This window comes from Bombus fervidus, chromosome 13, assembly GCF_041682495.2.
Source record: "Bombus fervidus isolate BK054 chromosome 13, iyBomFerv1, whole genome shotgun sequence".
NCBI classification, from domain to species: Eukaryota; Metazoa; Arthropoda; class Insecta; order Hymenoptera; family Apidae; genus Bombus; species Bombus fervidus.
In genome coordinates, this window is record NC_091529.1 from 9,206,790 (window position 1) to 9,220,455 (window position 13,666).

A 13,666-nucleotide genomic window follows, 5' to 3' on the forward strand; every position below is an offset into this window, starting at 1 on the left:
TTCAGACTTAACAAGCTGACATTACGAACAGTATACATAATTCTACAACGCCTTCTGGCGAATCCGATGTTAGTTCGAAGTGTTTCAATTTCTTTCTTTACCATTCCGATGCTTCTTACGTTTCTACGAAGAAAGAACTTTCATCGATAGGATATTTTGTCAACATTACGTTAGTTGTCATTTTATTGTATTTTTGTAATAATTTGGACGTCAGTTACAAAAAAAAAAAAAAAAAAAAAAGATTTTTGACAAATAGTAGATTTAAAATATTACCGCTTTAAATCGCAATTATCGTATTAATTTAAGCATAATTTCGCTGATAAGTGTGACGCATAGTATCTCGTTTAAATGGACGCTGGAAATTAACAGAGTTTTCACGTATATAATTTATCTTTAACTTAACGTTCGTCGTAATTCGTACGTAAAAGTTAGATTTTTTAAAAATTAAATCTTTTCATCGTTTTACATAATTCGATTAACGATCAATTCACCCGTTTTTATTTTGTTTCATGGTGCGGTAAAATCACGAGAGCTCCAGCAACATACACATATTAATTACTAATTATGCGTGCTAATTGTGTGCGATATTTTCTCTTCTTTCGAATTAATTATTTACTTACCTACATTAATACTATATATATTATTTTTCATAAATAATCAATACCGAATCATACGTTTCATTTATAGCGAATATTAATTGTAATTCGAAATATAACTGATAGTGATTCTGCGTCTCTGATCCATCCTTATTCGATATGTTTCTACGCTTCGGAATAAACAAAGGTAATTCACGTTCCATGAAAAGCTTCGTGAAAATTTCTATTTAGGAATATTTGCAGGAAAGATATTGAAGAAACGAATCATAGTTTAAGAAAACGCGCACGAAAGCAATAAATTCATGATACGTATTTAGTTTAATAATTAAGACCAGGTACTCCGTATCGTTTCTAAAAATATAAAATTTATTCGTTGATTTCGATGGATGGAAACTGCGGATATGGATCGTGCATCGCGTCGTTATAAAGCGTACACTATACATGGAGTACTGTATAGTGTAGCGTGTAGAGAAACACTGGCATGCGGTAAATCCACGACCAATATCGACACTTTCTATGTTCTTTGAAATCTACGTTTTGTCGAATCACTGAAAACATTTTTCCGTGATTCATTCGGTCGACAGAATAATAGATACGCAACAAAATATCGATTTAAGCCGTAGAATGACAGAGATTTTTAAACACGCCACGTATTTACACTCACGTGCGTTGAATTAACCTGTGGTCACCGTGGGTAACCGAAATTCTACCAGGCGAATAAATGTCATGATACAGCGTTTCGCGTACTATGAACGCCACCACAACAGTTGCATATGTAGTTACGTGCTCGGCTGTTTTGCAAATATATGGATATCGGAAAAATCATGTTAAACAGCTTTTAACTTGGCTGCTCGTTTCAAACGAAAAGGGAAAATAGATTTATACTACGACGCTATCGCGATTATTACGCTGGAAGGAACAAGAATTTAGATTCGATCTAGTTTCGGGGTAAAATAGAAATTAATCAAAGCGAAATAAGAAAACTAGAACGACGATTCTCACTTTCATTCTGTACTTACAATTGCTTTATTATCTGTAACGGAAGCAAGAGTGCCGTTGAAATTGACGTTTCTGCACTTTAAATGAGCAATTTGTAGAATAATTCCAACCGTTGCGTTGGAGGAAACTCGGGCTTCGGTCATCGTACAGGCGGAGCGTAATTTTACCGGAGAATTGAAAATTTAGTTTGACGAGTCTTTTCATTGTTCTCTTGGCGCAGCGAGAGATGCTTTCAGTCTCTCTATGCAGAGTTATATCGGTTAATGGAAACGAATTCCTTGACCTTTCGAATTTATGACCAATCTTACCTTGATTAGAACGCAAATAAAAGTTAAGAAATATTATTTTTTTGTGTAATTTACTTGGCATATTTAACGGTTACTTTAAAGGCAGTCGATCGCGGATGCGTAAGATAAACGCAAACAGACGGAAAATAGTTCCGTGCGTTGCATAACGTTATGCGTGGACATTTTTATCAGTGCCAATTAGTTTTCGAGCAATGCGCTTTAAGAGCAAAAACATGTAATGCGGTTTCATCGAACACGCGCGCAAATTAAACTTTAAATACAGACCAATGGTTAAGGTTAAGGTATTTGCATCTTTTCTGCTTTGTGCACCGCTTGAAACTTGGAAGGAATCTGTCGTTTAATTTGTTTTTATACTTCCGTCCAGAAGGCAGAATTTTATCGAGAGAAATTATTTAGACTTTTTCTTTAATTTCTTTATTATTTAACGAAATACGCTACTTCGTGGATATCTAATTTTCTTGTTAAAAATATGTATTCGCAGAGAATAGCGACATAAAATTTGTTGCAATCGTTATAACCAGTATTTAGTTAACATTAGTATAAGAAATATTTAACGAGAGACCGACAAATTAACGGTATGATCGCGTTGATCTGCTAACTAGGTTAGCACCGCATTTGTCGGATTGCTACATATTTAAAGATTCCATTACGCGTTATAGAGTACGTGCGCAATGTTTCACGGTGTAGTTTACTACTGTACCGTTTCTTATGTATTATATCGCACGTTTGTAGCTCCATTTATTATTAACAGTCGCTTATTTCGCTACAATTTTCAGCTTTCAGTGACCTCAACGATTATCGTAGCAACGATAAAACTTACCGCTTTTATTTTCTACAAATATGTCAGGCAACTCTGCCGGTCACGCTATCTTATAAAAATATTTAATTTAACAGAATCCAAATGATCGTACTTATCTAATAAATCAACCGTACGCGCGTGATTTAGAATTAACGTGCACGAAAATTTCCCAGGCATCTTACAAATGAGCTCGCGAACCGAGCTACACACTCCTGAAGTATATGGATTTGAAAGCTTTGTAAGGAAAGTTGGAAACTACGGCTAAATGAAGTGCTTTCGTGGCTCAAGACCATAACCGACCGCTTGTAATTGCCAAGATATGAGTTGCTGTATCCGCTGAAATTACGAATGTGTTGTTGTTCTTTAACGCTTTTACATCTCTTCGATCTACGTTTCTCATAAATCTTCTTTTCGGTAACACATCGGCCGACGTATCAAAGGTAAAAATGACGAACGGCGAATCGTTCGTGAATTTTATACAGCTAGGTATATCTCCAATTGTTCGTCAAGCAGAGATTTTGTTCTTCGCACCGAGACGATACGAGATCATTCTACGGGGCAAGAATCGTTTTCGTTGTCGCTGAGAACTCGATCGCGTATAAAGGCATTTTCTTTTCTTTCCTCGAGTGTCCTACGTTCCACGTACGTGCGAGTATATCAGGCGTTCTCGAGAAGCAAACTGTCCCACTCCGAATTTCCGCCAGTTGGGACAAAACGATTGTTCACGGTCGCTGTTAACCGTTCGAAAACGTTGTTCGACAGGATGGAAAATGGTAGCGATCAAAGTCGCCCGAAAGGGCTCATCCTGCAAGTCCGCGCCGTATCGCTGATGAAAGCGGTACTTACGCAGCCATCGAGAAGTCGGTTTACGAGAGAACGTAAAAGTGGACCAGTCGTAAAAGTGGTGGCGGATGAAATCACAATTGCTTAATGAATTTGCGGGGGTGCACGGTGAATTGGGGTCGGCGCCGCCTAACTGCGCTCGCATTAACCCATTGCTCCCCGGAGAGAAAGAGAGGAGACAAGAGAGGCAGTTGAAAGGGGTAAAGGGAGAACAGAGTGAAGGAGAGAAGAGAGGCTATTACATCGAATTCGCCCAGGAATTTGCATATATAACACGAGCAGAGACCCGACTGCGGCAGAGGAGACAGGAGAGGCCGGATAAGTGGCTGTCTTTGAGTAGCTGAAACCTTAGGATTATTCAATTAATATATTCATTGAACTACGTTGGCCCCTGCTGAACTCACCGGCTGCTCCACGGACAGGAAAAATGGGTCGAACATCGGTTTAGCGCCAACATCGGCCGTAATCCAGCGTATTACCTGCACCTGATTGAAAACGACGCGTTTCCTGGCGAATTGTTATTAGATGCAGTAGCGCCACGATCCCCATTCCCGTAATGCGAAATGTATTATTAGTATTAGCCGAGCGAGGCGCGCACCTACCATTAATTGACTAATTGAATCGCATATTCCAACTTGTCCGTCGGCACCTGTACCATCCAAATCGATAGAAAGAAAAGGATTTCGTCCGTTTCGATTAACTATACCTATAACTGCGTAATCCTGCTTATGGGCCGGATTATACGCCAACCGAGAGGTATTACGTATCTGGGAATACCGGAATTTATACCATTTATTTTTAATTAGAAACAAAGTTGTATAGACGTGCTATATAGAGTAAGCAAATTTGCGAAAGCAAATATTCCGCGTGTCTTTATTTACCGACACGTTGAATTCCGCTTTTCGAGTAATAAGGTTGAACGTAATTCTTTTTTCAACGTATTCTTGGAAAGCTATAAAGTACGAATAGAGTATGTATAAGAGGGCGGCGGAAAATTTGGGACGATTTTCTAATTATGTAACGCCTGCGAACCTGCTGCTTATGATCTCCAAGTATAGTGTGCAAGGAATTTACGGAAAGGATTTCTCTTCTCTGACAATGAGAAGAGCGACCCTCAAAATTTTATCTTCTCTTCCACCGCAATTCCTCGGAAATTATTATACGTCAATTACCATTCACGGTTAGTCTACTTTCCAGAATTGATACTTTGAATTTTTCCTACTTTGTCTTTAGTTTGTTCCTGCAATCATCTTTTTCTACAATTGGACGGCAACTCGACATCGAGTTACAAATACTTAATTTTCTGAATAATATTTGCAAGTCGTAATTTCGATCGGACAGCCACATATATCAGATATAACGTGAGATATAAGTCGCGTGTCTCAAATTGTTACACGAAGAGAATTTGTATAATTTAAATTTTACTTGCTTCTCGTACGCCTAATAATGACGTTCAGGAATAAAATTTCGTTTCGTCATAGATGATATATCGCGCTGCGATATTTGATCTGTCTATTATATATTCGATATATTCGACCTATGCTAGAAGCGGAGGAAGGTCTAGGATAATGGCAGTTGCAATTACAGCTAATTAATAGTGCCATAATTGACTATTCTCGCATTAATATATTTGATCGATTACAATTCAGACACAAATCATGACAGTTATAGCCGAATTACCAATGAAATCTTTGATCGAACGCATCTGAACTAGTGCAGCTAGTAACAACGTTAAAATATATCTTCGTTAAATTATCAAGTCATTCCAAAATACGTAGTATTAATTTCGATTACTAATAAAAAAACGAGAGAAAGTGTAACAAAGATATAAAGACTCCTCAGAACAGAGTAATCAGACGATGATAAATTTAATATGCAATATCATGAGAAAAATCGTATAATCCGTCGAAACAAATCCATTCGTTACATTAGCTTATTAAATAATGCAAGTTGAAATATTTGCGTTTTCTCAATTAATACGTTAACGTTCGAACTGCGAACTCGGTAACAGAAATTGCAGAAGTTGCACGGTATAAACAGTTATAATGCATGTCAAACCTCACACTCGTCTCTCTCCTTTACCCACTGAAATGAAATTTAATGCTCTCCGAGGAATATCGTAATCAGACAGTATGTATGCGGTTGAATCGTGAATGTTGTACAGCCTGCTAGCATACGAATTTACGTATGATGGATTTATTAATCGACATTTTTCATGGAGATGCCAAGATGGTTTAAACGCACTTCGTTTTACGCCGAAATGAAATATTAAAGTTGAGCGTGAAAAAACATTTGATAAAATCTCAGTGAAATTTTAGTTGAAATTGTATAAAACCTGCAACATTCTCTTACAACGAAATTATTATATCGAAATTGTTGATGCAACTATTTGCTGCGCAGCTTGAAATAAAGTTAATTCGTTAACACACGTTTTGAAAAGGATGATACTTTATTAAATAGCCGAGTAATTCAATTTAAATTTAATCCCGTTAAAAGTGTTTAAAGTAACTCAAACTCTGCGACAAAGATTTAAGAAATATAATATCCGCTAGACGAACACTTGAAACGATATGCAAATTTATTTAAGTCTATAAAGGATGGTAAATGTGGATGGTTAAACGCAAATACCTTCCCATCGTTTAGGGTGATAAATAAAATTATATCTTATAAATTCTCTATATTATACATATTTTTAAATCACATTCAAGTATATCGTGATATTCTAATTAAGGGCAGATCATTTTTTTTATTTGTTTGGGGAAACTCTTCGCAATTGCATCTGCAATTACTTTTTCCTCGTTTGTCAAGTGTTTCGTCCAAGGACGACAAACAACGATAGAGGCAGTTAACGTAACAAACCAATTAAAAAAAAAAAAAAAAAAAAAGAAAAAAAATAGTAAAAGACGCGTATTGCACCATCGTTGCTCAAAATTAAAATATAGGAATAAAAAGAGGTGTCTCTTGCAGGCCTATGCGAACCATAAAAATACTGCAAAAAACAACGAACCTTAGGCAGCGTTTTATTTCAGACCTGAATTTCTCGTTTCTTCAATTTTCCGCTTAGTGTTTTGTGTTATCTGTGCCCACTAATTGTATACATACGCGTTTCGAAATTGTAATCACGTTTTCGCTTTCTCTGTTTCGTAATTCGTACGATAATTTCTAAATAGCTCGGTTCTTGGATATGGCTTTTGCAATGATGCGATCAACTTGCGATGGAAATAAATTCGTTCGTTAAGTTACGTATTCATTTATGTGTTTAATGTCTATTTGAATTAATATGGATATCGACAGGTGAGATGTTTAAATCGATTAATCGACAATATTCATTCCACCCAGTTAATTCGAATTTCCATCGTGGCACTGATTGCTTTTTGGAACGATTTGGCTGAATTTTAATTATAATTGAGAAATAATTATTACACTATCCTATAGTTGTGGAATTATTTTGCATTCGCATTTGCAGGCGATCGCGTTTCCATTGCAAAAGATTAAGATCGATCGTGCCAAATATAGCATTTTATATCGTGAGGCGAGTTAATTTGGAAACTTCGCAAACCGATTTCTAAACAAAGCAATAACTTACGTACCTTAACTTTGGTAATAAAGTCAGCTTAACCCGCCAAGATGCGGCATTAACTGTAAGCACTGCATTACGTATCAAAAGATGTGTCATCAGTACTCATCAGGCGGTAAGCACAGATTCACGCATCAAGGACACAAGTGTGTTTTAAACGTTAAAACGACACGTCGTTATAGCAAGCTTGTCGCAACGCGCTAATGACTAATTCCTGCTCAGTGTGAAACAGCGTAGCGATTCGTAGTAAATAATTGCAGCATCGTAATTTGGAGAAAGCGAGGACGAAGGAATTCGTGTGGCGTGATAATAAAGTAGATGAAGTAGTTTAGACTAGCCGATAGCGAATAGTGATTGATTCGAAGAATGTACGCGCGTGTTACTATAAATGAAATTGTAAAAGTAACGCAAGTAACGAGATAGTTAATTATAAAACGTATTAAATAACGATAATAAAAATATCAATATCGTTAATTAATTAAAATTTAATTAAAAACAGCGTGTACGTATCTACATATGTATCGTACGTATGTACGTATATCGCAACGAACGAAGATGAACGAGGAAGTCGCATATTATAATTAACCTTCGTGTCTGCGTCAATTATTCCGTTCCTCTAGAAAATACGATTTACGTTGATCTCTTTCGCATAAAATTTTCTAGTTCAGCGTATCGAATATCCACGAGATAATAACATTTATTCATCCATAGTCAAAATTTAAAGCGGTGAACGCGCGATGTTTGCAACATCGATAAAAACCATTCGATTTATCGGCGTTGTTTCGCGAACAATATTTTTTTTTTTTTTTTTTATGATACATTCGCAAATACACAAGAGGAAAATTAATATACGAATATTAGTGCGCTTTGTCGCTCAATCAGAATTCGTGTCACATGTAGTAATTAAGAAAGTTTTAATCGTTATATACATATTTTACACGATACCTTGATAAATCATTCATTTCGTTAAATCTCATGCGTATTCGGGACCATATTTGACTTTAATCCACGATGATAGACGTTAAAATGTCCATCGTTTATTCAATATCGTTTTATCTAGATTAAAATCAAGGCAATTCGTTTAAGGTAGTCCGGTAGTCGATTTTCATTTGATTCTTTTATTTCTTTCTTTCTTTTTCTTTTTTTCTTTTTTGTAACTAGCAATCCTCACAAAAAATAGATTCCAATTTTTATACGCGCAATCGTGTACAGAGCGTATCAAATTTGTGAATACAAATACTCACAACTATAAATTACAAGGGAGTAATTTCTGCATAATCCCGCGATAACAGAAGTATCTGGGGAGAACAAGCAATATGAGTGTTGCCAGAGTGCGGATGCACGAAATGGTTTAAATTGCACACGTATCACGCAGCGCACAATTGCATAAAACTAACTTACTAATTTGTTAGTTCGCGATCTGCTGCTCTAGAAACTAAAAACAACGAAATACTTGAGCACCACGTGCGTTTCATACGCATTCTGAACGAAAATTCTCCACTATAATAACGTTTATTCTTCGAATAATGTTTATTATTTCGTGAAAATCGAAATATACAAAATAATTGAAGCGTACGCACGTTGCGCATACAACAAAAATCCGCACCACCTACTATGTTTTGCTGAATTTTTTCGGATTCGTAAAATTAATTTCATTTATTAATCGTTACTCGTACTTACAATTGTACAGTATGCGTTACAATTAAACAAGGCCGTTGAAATAACATTGAAATTAAAACATGTTGAGCGGATATTTTACCGTATCCATGTGCTATTGACGCGTTAGAAATTTCTTTCTGTTTTATTTATTTATCTCTGCTCTGTTGTTAGATAAATTCTCGTTGTCAAAGTTCTGGCGTAAGCGTTGCTCTGTCCCTTACACAGTGCCCTTACCAAACTGCTCGTTGCCTTCCTCACACTGTACAACGCAGTGTCTCGAGACATCGAATCACGATCTTAGACAGGGTACTTGCATACGTACTTGGCCCGATGCAGAGTATAATACCATTTTCTCTGCTCTTTGTTTCCTGCTTATAGGAGCATCGAGAAGTAGAGTTATATGAATAACGCGTGCTTACGCGAGTGGCCTTTTTTACCTTGAAATCTCTTGAAAACTGTTCCGTGAAACTGTTTTCCTTTGTACGCGATACGAGATTACCCAAGAAACGTGAACGAATTTGACGATAAAGTGATATACATACTTTCTACGAAACAGCCATTCGTCCGTTAAATTATTTCGTTAAAGAATTACGCATTCGTATTTCGCTTATTCTAAAAGAAATATTTTGCTTGCGAAAGAACAGGTAATGTTGGCAGTTTTGCGCGGATAGCGCGGTGGGTTATTGTTTGAAGAGCTAATTAAATTAGATTAATGGAACTACCATCGTCTATGGGAACAGTCGATGTTACGTTTAGCGTGTGCTTAATATACACGTGTCTATATATTTCACAGCGCAGGAATAGAAATATTAAATATTTGAATTGTAATTGTAGTTGTTTCAACAACTATCGCTTAAACAGCCCAATTTTCTTCGTAATATTACTCCAAGTTGAAATATTTACGTCTGAGATATCATCACGTTTATAACAAAATCATCCTCCACGTATGGTGGTCATCCTTACGAACAGTAACGATACGCTCTGTAATTCGATGCGTTTCATTCGCGAATCGAATTTTAGATAGTTACAGCCAGATGCATCCTCGAGTTCTCACGTGTAGTTTCTAAAACGAGAGACACATACTTCCTTGAAAGTTAATATACCTTAAGGCGATTTGAAAGCGCTAAAAAAAAAAAGGAGCACAGAAAGGGGGAGAGCATCGAAGAGATTCTTATACGACTGAACACGGGACAGCATCTGTGGTAGGCGACTCATAATTACGATCTTAATTAAAAGAGCATTAATTAAAAGCGTGCACGGCCGCGATTACAATTAATAACGGTCCAACTTGTTCTCATTACTTTGGTGTACGCGTTGTACAGAGACATTTGCCAACCGAACATTTACAACGAAGCGCCAAATATATGCAAAAGAATGTTCATTAGATTTCTGCGTTGCAGTGCGATGTTCGTAAGGTTTGTGCGAACTAAAAGCTATGAATGACGGCGGCTGTTCAAAGTTGCTTCTCCGATTGCGGTTCACGTCAGCCGTGATATCCATTCCTTTGATCTCATATAATATTATGGCTGTTACTTAATTACACAAAAGTACTGTGAGTATTGGGGCGCGCTATATCACATCTCACCACGGCTATAAGCACGACGCTTTGACTCTAAATTTTTCGTAATTACAAATGTAAAGAGAGTTAAGACGTAAAAAGAAATCAGGTTCGTAATGGAGACAGTTTTGTTCGGTGTTGGCCGATGACCTGCACCGCAATTTGCTTACACATACGATGTTTTAGAGATACGTTTGTACGATATAGTACGTTTGAAAATACGCCCAATCGATCGAGTAACGATCGATCGTGCGAACTAGAAGTCAAAGTGCCGAAATTATTCACGAACATAGAGCAAGCTAGGTAAAGGCCATTGCTTTGAATTTTGAACCCGCGTTTTGAATGGCGATTAATCAGTTACACGATAAATAAATGGGCTAATCAACAAAATACAAAAGGGTAGAACTTTGATACGTTTAGCTCTGGTTCATCCATCGGTGATAACGAAACGCGATCTGATAAAGATTGAATTGTAATTTTACCTAAAATACCTCTATATGATGTAATATTCAAGTATCTATGCAATATAAATACAGTGGACACACATTTATCAGGTCCCTGAGTACTTCTCTCGATGCTCTATCATGTTTTATTATTACCTATTATTATTTAACAGAGGGCCGAGACCAGAGAACTGTGAATTTTATAAAATACTAAAAATTCTCCAGCCAATTACGATTGAATTGAGATATTAAAACGAATGCCAATGTTACATTTGCGTTATATTAAGTAAAATTTGTCAGAACTAATAAACTTGGAATAAAACACGAACCAGAGCATTGGAAAGCTAATTGACTGCAACAGGTGATTGTCACAGAATTTTCAATGTCAGCTAATCAAAAAATGACCGCAAAACGTAAAAAGCGCATTAGCTTCGCTCGATTAATTTTCACTTACTTCGCCAGCTTTCTTTCCTAATATCGTAGATATCGTTTTTCTCTTTGGAAATAATTTCACACGGGTTTGAGACGTTAAAGCGACGACAAAGACTGTAGATAATTTTTGCCAATAGAATAGAATCGATTAAAGTACAAATAAACGCGAATGATAAATATGTCTATCGTCAAATATACGTAAAAAAGAAGAATCAACGAATAGCTTGAAATTCATTCAGCGAGCGTGGATCGTAGAATAAATTTTGTAGCTGTGACATGGCAGAGGACTGAGAATTTCACGTATAAAAGATAATTCTTGGATATACATGAATTAAATCGACGGTCATCGTAGTGCGCCTGTGAAGTTACGGTTATTATTTTCCTCTGCTGTGCAAATATAATACAATTTAACGTTTTTAAGAGTGTTAAAAAGCGAGAATCGCAAAAAAATTCCCACTTCTATAGTATCACCCGTACGTATATCTCATCGCACGACGAATTGCACGAAGAACGATGTCGTTGGGTATAAATTCGGAATTTCAATGAAAAACTGTCTCTTGCCTTTTTGTTTCGTCGTACCAACGTATCGCGTTCTGATAAGATAAACATAGAAAATTTGAGTTCGGAAAACTTCGTTTCATTTACGATAATCTTCCGCGTAGCATCGAAAGAGTGAAACTTTGTGAAGATACACACATGTCGGAGAGTTAAATTACCGTAGATAAAGGATATTTGTCTTTTGACTTTGGTTATTCTGCTCGTCTAAAAGTCATCGTCGAAATTAACGCAGCATGTACTTCTACGTGTAAATATTCCTCACTGGCCAAGTTTTTATTATTAACCATGGAAATTAATTTACTTCGTTAATGAATACCGATAAAGAAAGGAGGAAGATACGCAAAGAGGAAGATAATTAGCGTAATTAAACATCTTCTAGAAAGTAACGAAGGTACGTAGTACATAATAAAAAAAAAAAAAAAAAAAAAAGAAAAATATTAGCTAGTGGAAGAATTATACATGTCCAAAGAGACTGGGTAACTACAATAATATCTTACTTTAATTTAATCGTACTCGAAGGGAATTATTCTTAATTAATTAACGGTTGTTGCAATAATAAACGATATTGCCAGCAAGTAATGGTAGGTACATTAACACAATCGGAAATAATAATGAAATCTTATACCGTTATAGTTATGGTAGAGATTTCGAGGCTCAATACGCCAAGCAACCCCCTTTGATGTATATAATACGAAAACCATTGTAATCCAGGGATTTGGTTCGCAAACTGATCAATATGGGCATTCAAAGGATCGGTAACAGTTGTGTTATAATTATCTTCCATTTCAATGCGATGTAATGATTTCTGCCAGAACGTGCAAAGGCAGCAATGCGTATTGACAATGTTAACGAGCCAAGGGGCAAAAAGCTGTCAGTAAATGCGGCGATTCTAACCGTGCGCATCATTTCAAACGCAAACACGCAACACCACGATACACCGAACTAACAGTTGGCCATGTTATGAATGAATCGCGTTATACCGTTGTTCTACGTGTATCGTATAAATAAACAACGAAATCATAAGCTTTTACGCATTTACTCCATTGCTACGTTACATTCGTCTGCTTTCCGATATTCCATGCATTGGCCAGGACTCTTACGTGATATTCAGATTTTCAAATTCGCCCTGACATCGTGTCAGGCAGATGCATAGATCGAACATTGTACGTACCTCTCTATCCTCGTAACAGAGTCCATATTTGCTGGCACACGAACCGATACAATAACGAAGCTGTAAAGTAGTGAGACAGCAGCCAGGCAACCAGGTTATCGGCCGAGGAAAATTACGCGTAAATTGTGCCAGTGCGCGTTAAATTATTATACTAATTGGTTTTGTCATTACCTGAACCTACAATTGCGTTCACATAATCGGAATCATACGCCACTATTTAGAAACTAGAGCAAAATAGAAAGGAAACAGTTCGATCGAAACAGTTAGGTAAATAAAAGCAGTTTGCTACTCATCAAAAATACGTTTGAATAAAAATATTAGGAAACGTAAAAATAAAACACTGTCTAGGCGAATTCGAACAGATCGTTTAATAGAGATTCTTTGATCGAAAAGTTCATGGAGCAAATAATTAAACAATTACAACACAGATTCGGGCAATCGACGATATTCGCGCTGAATTCGCCAAAGTAAAATTAGGCTCGTCGTTATTATTTCCTTCGATAACTCGATTAAAGTTGGAAAATTATGTTCCGTAATCCATACGCTTTGCATGAAAATAAACTGTAAGCATAATCTCTCTATACTTTTGTTGCCACCATACGTTTTCCAGCAGGCGTAAAATAATGCAGAAAATATAATTGCAATGGCCGTTACTCGTTCGTATTAAGCCCTCGAGCTAATACCGCAGTAAGTATAATTCATGTCTATTACATTCACGACTGT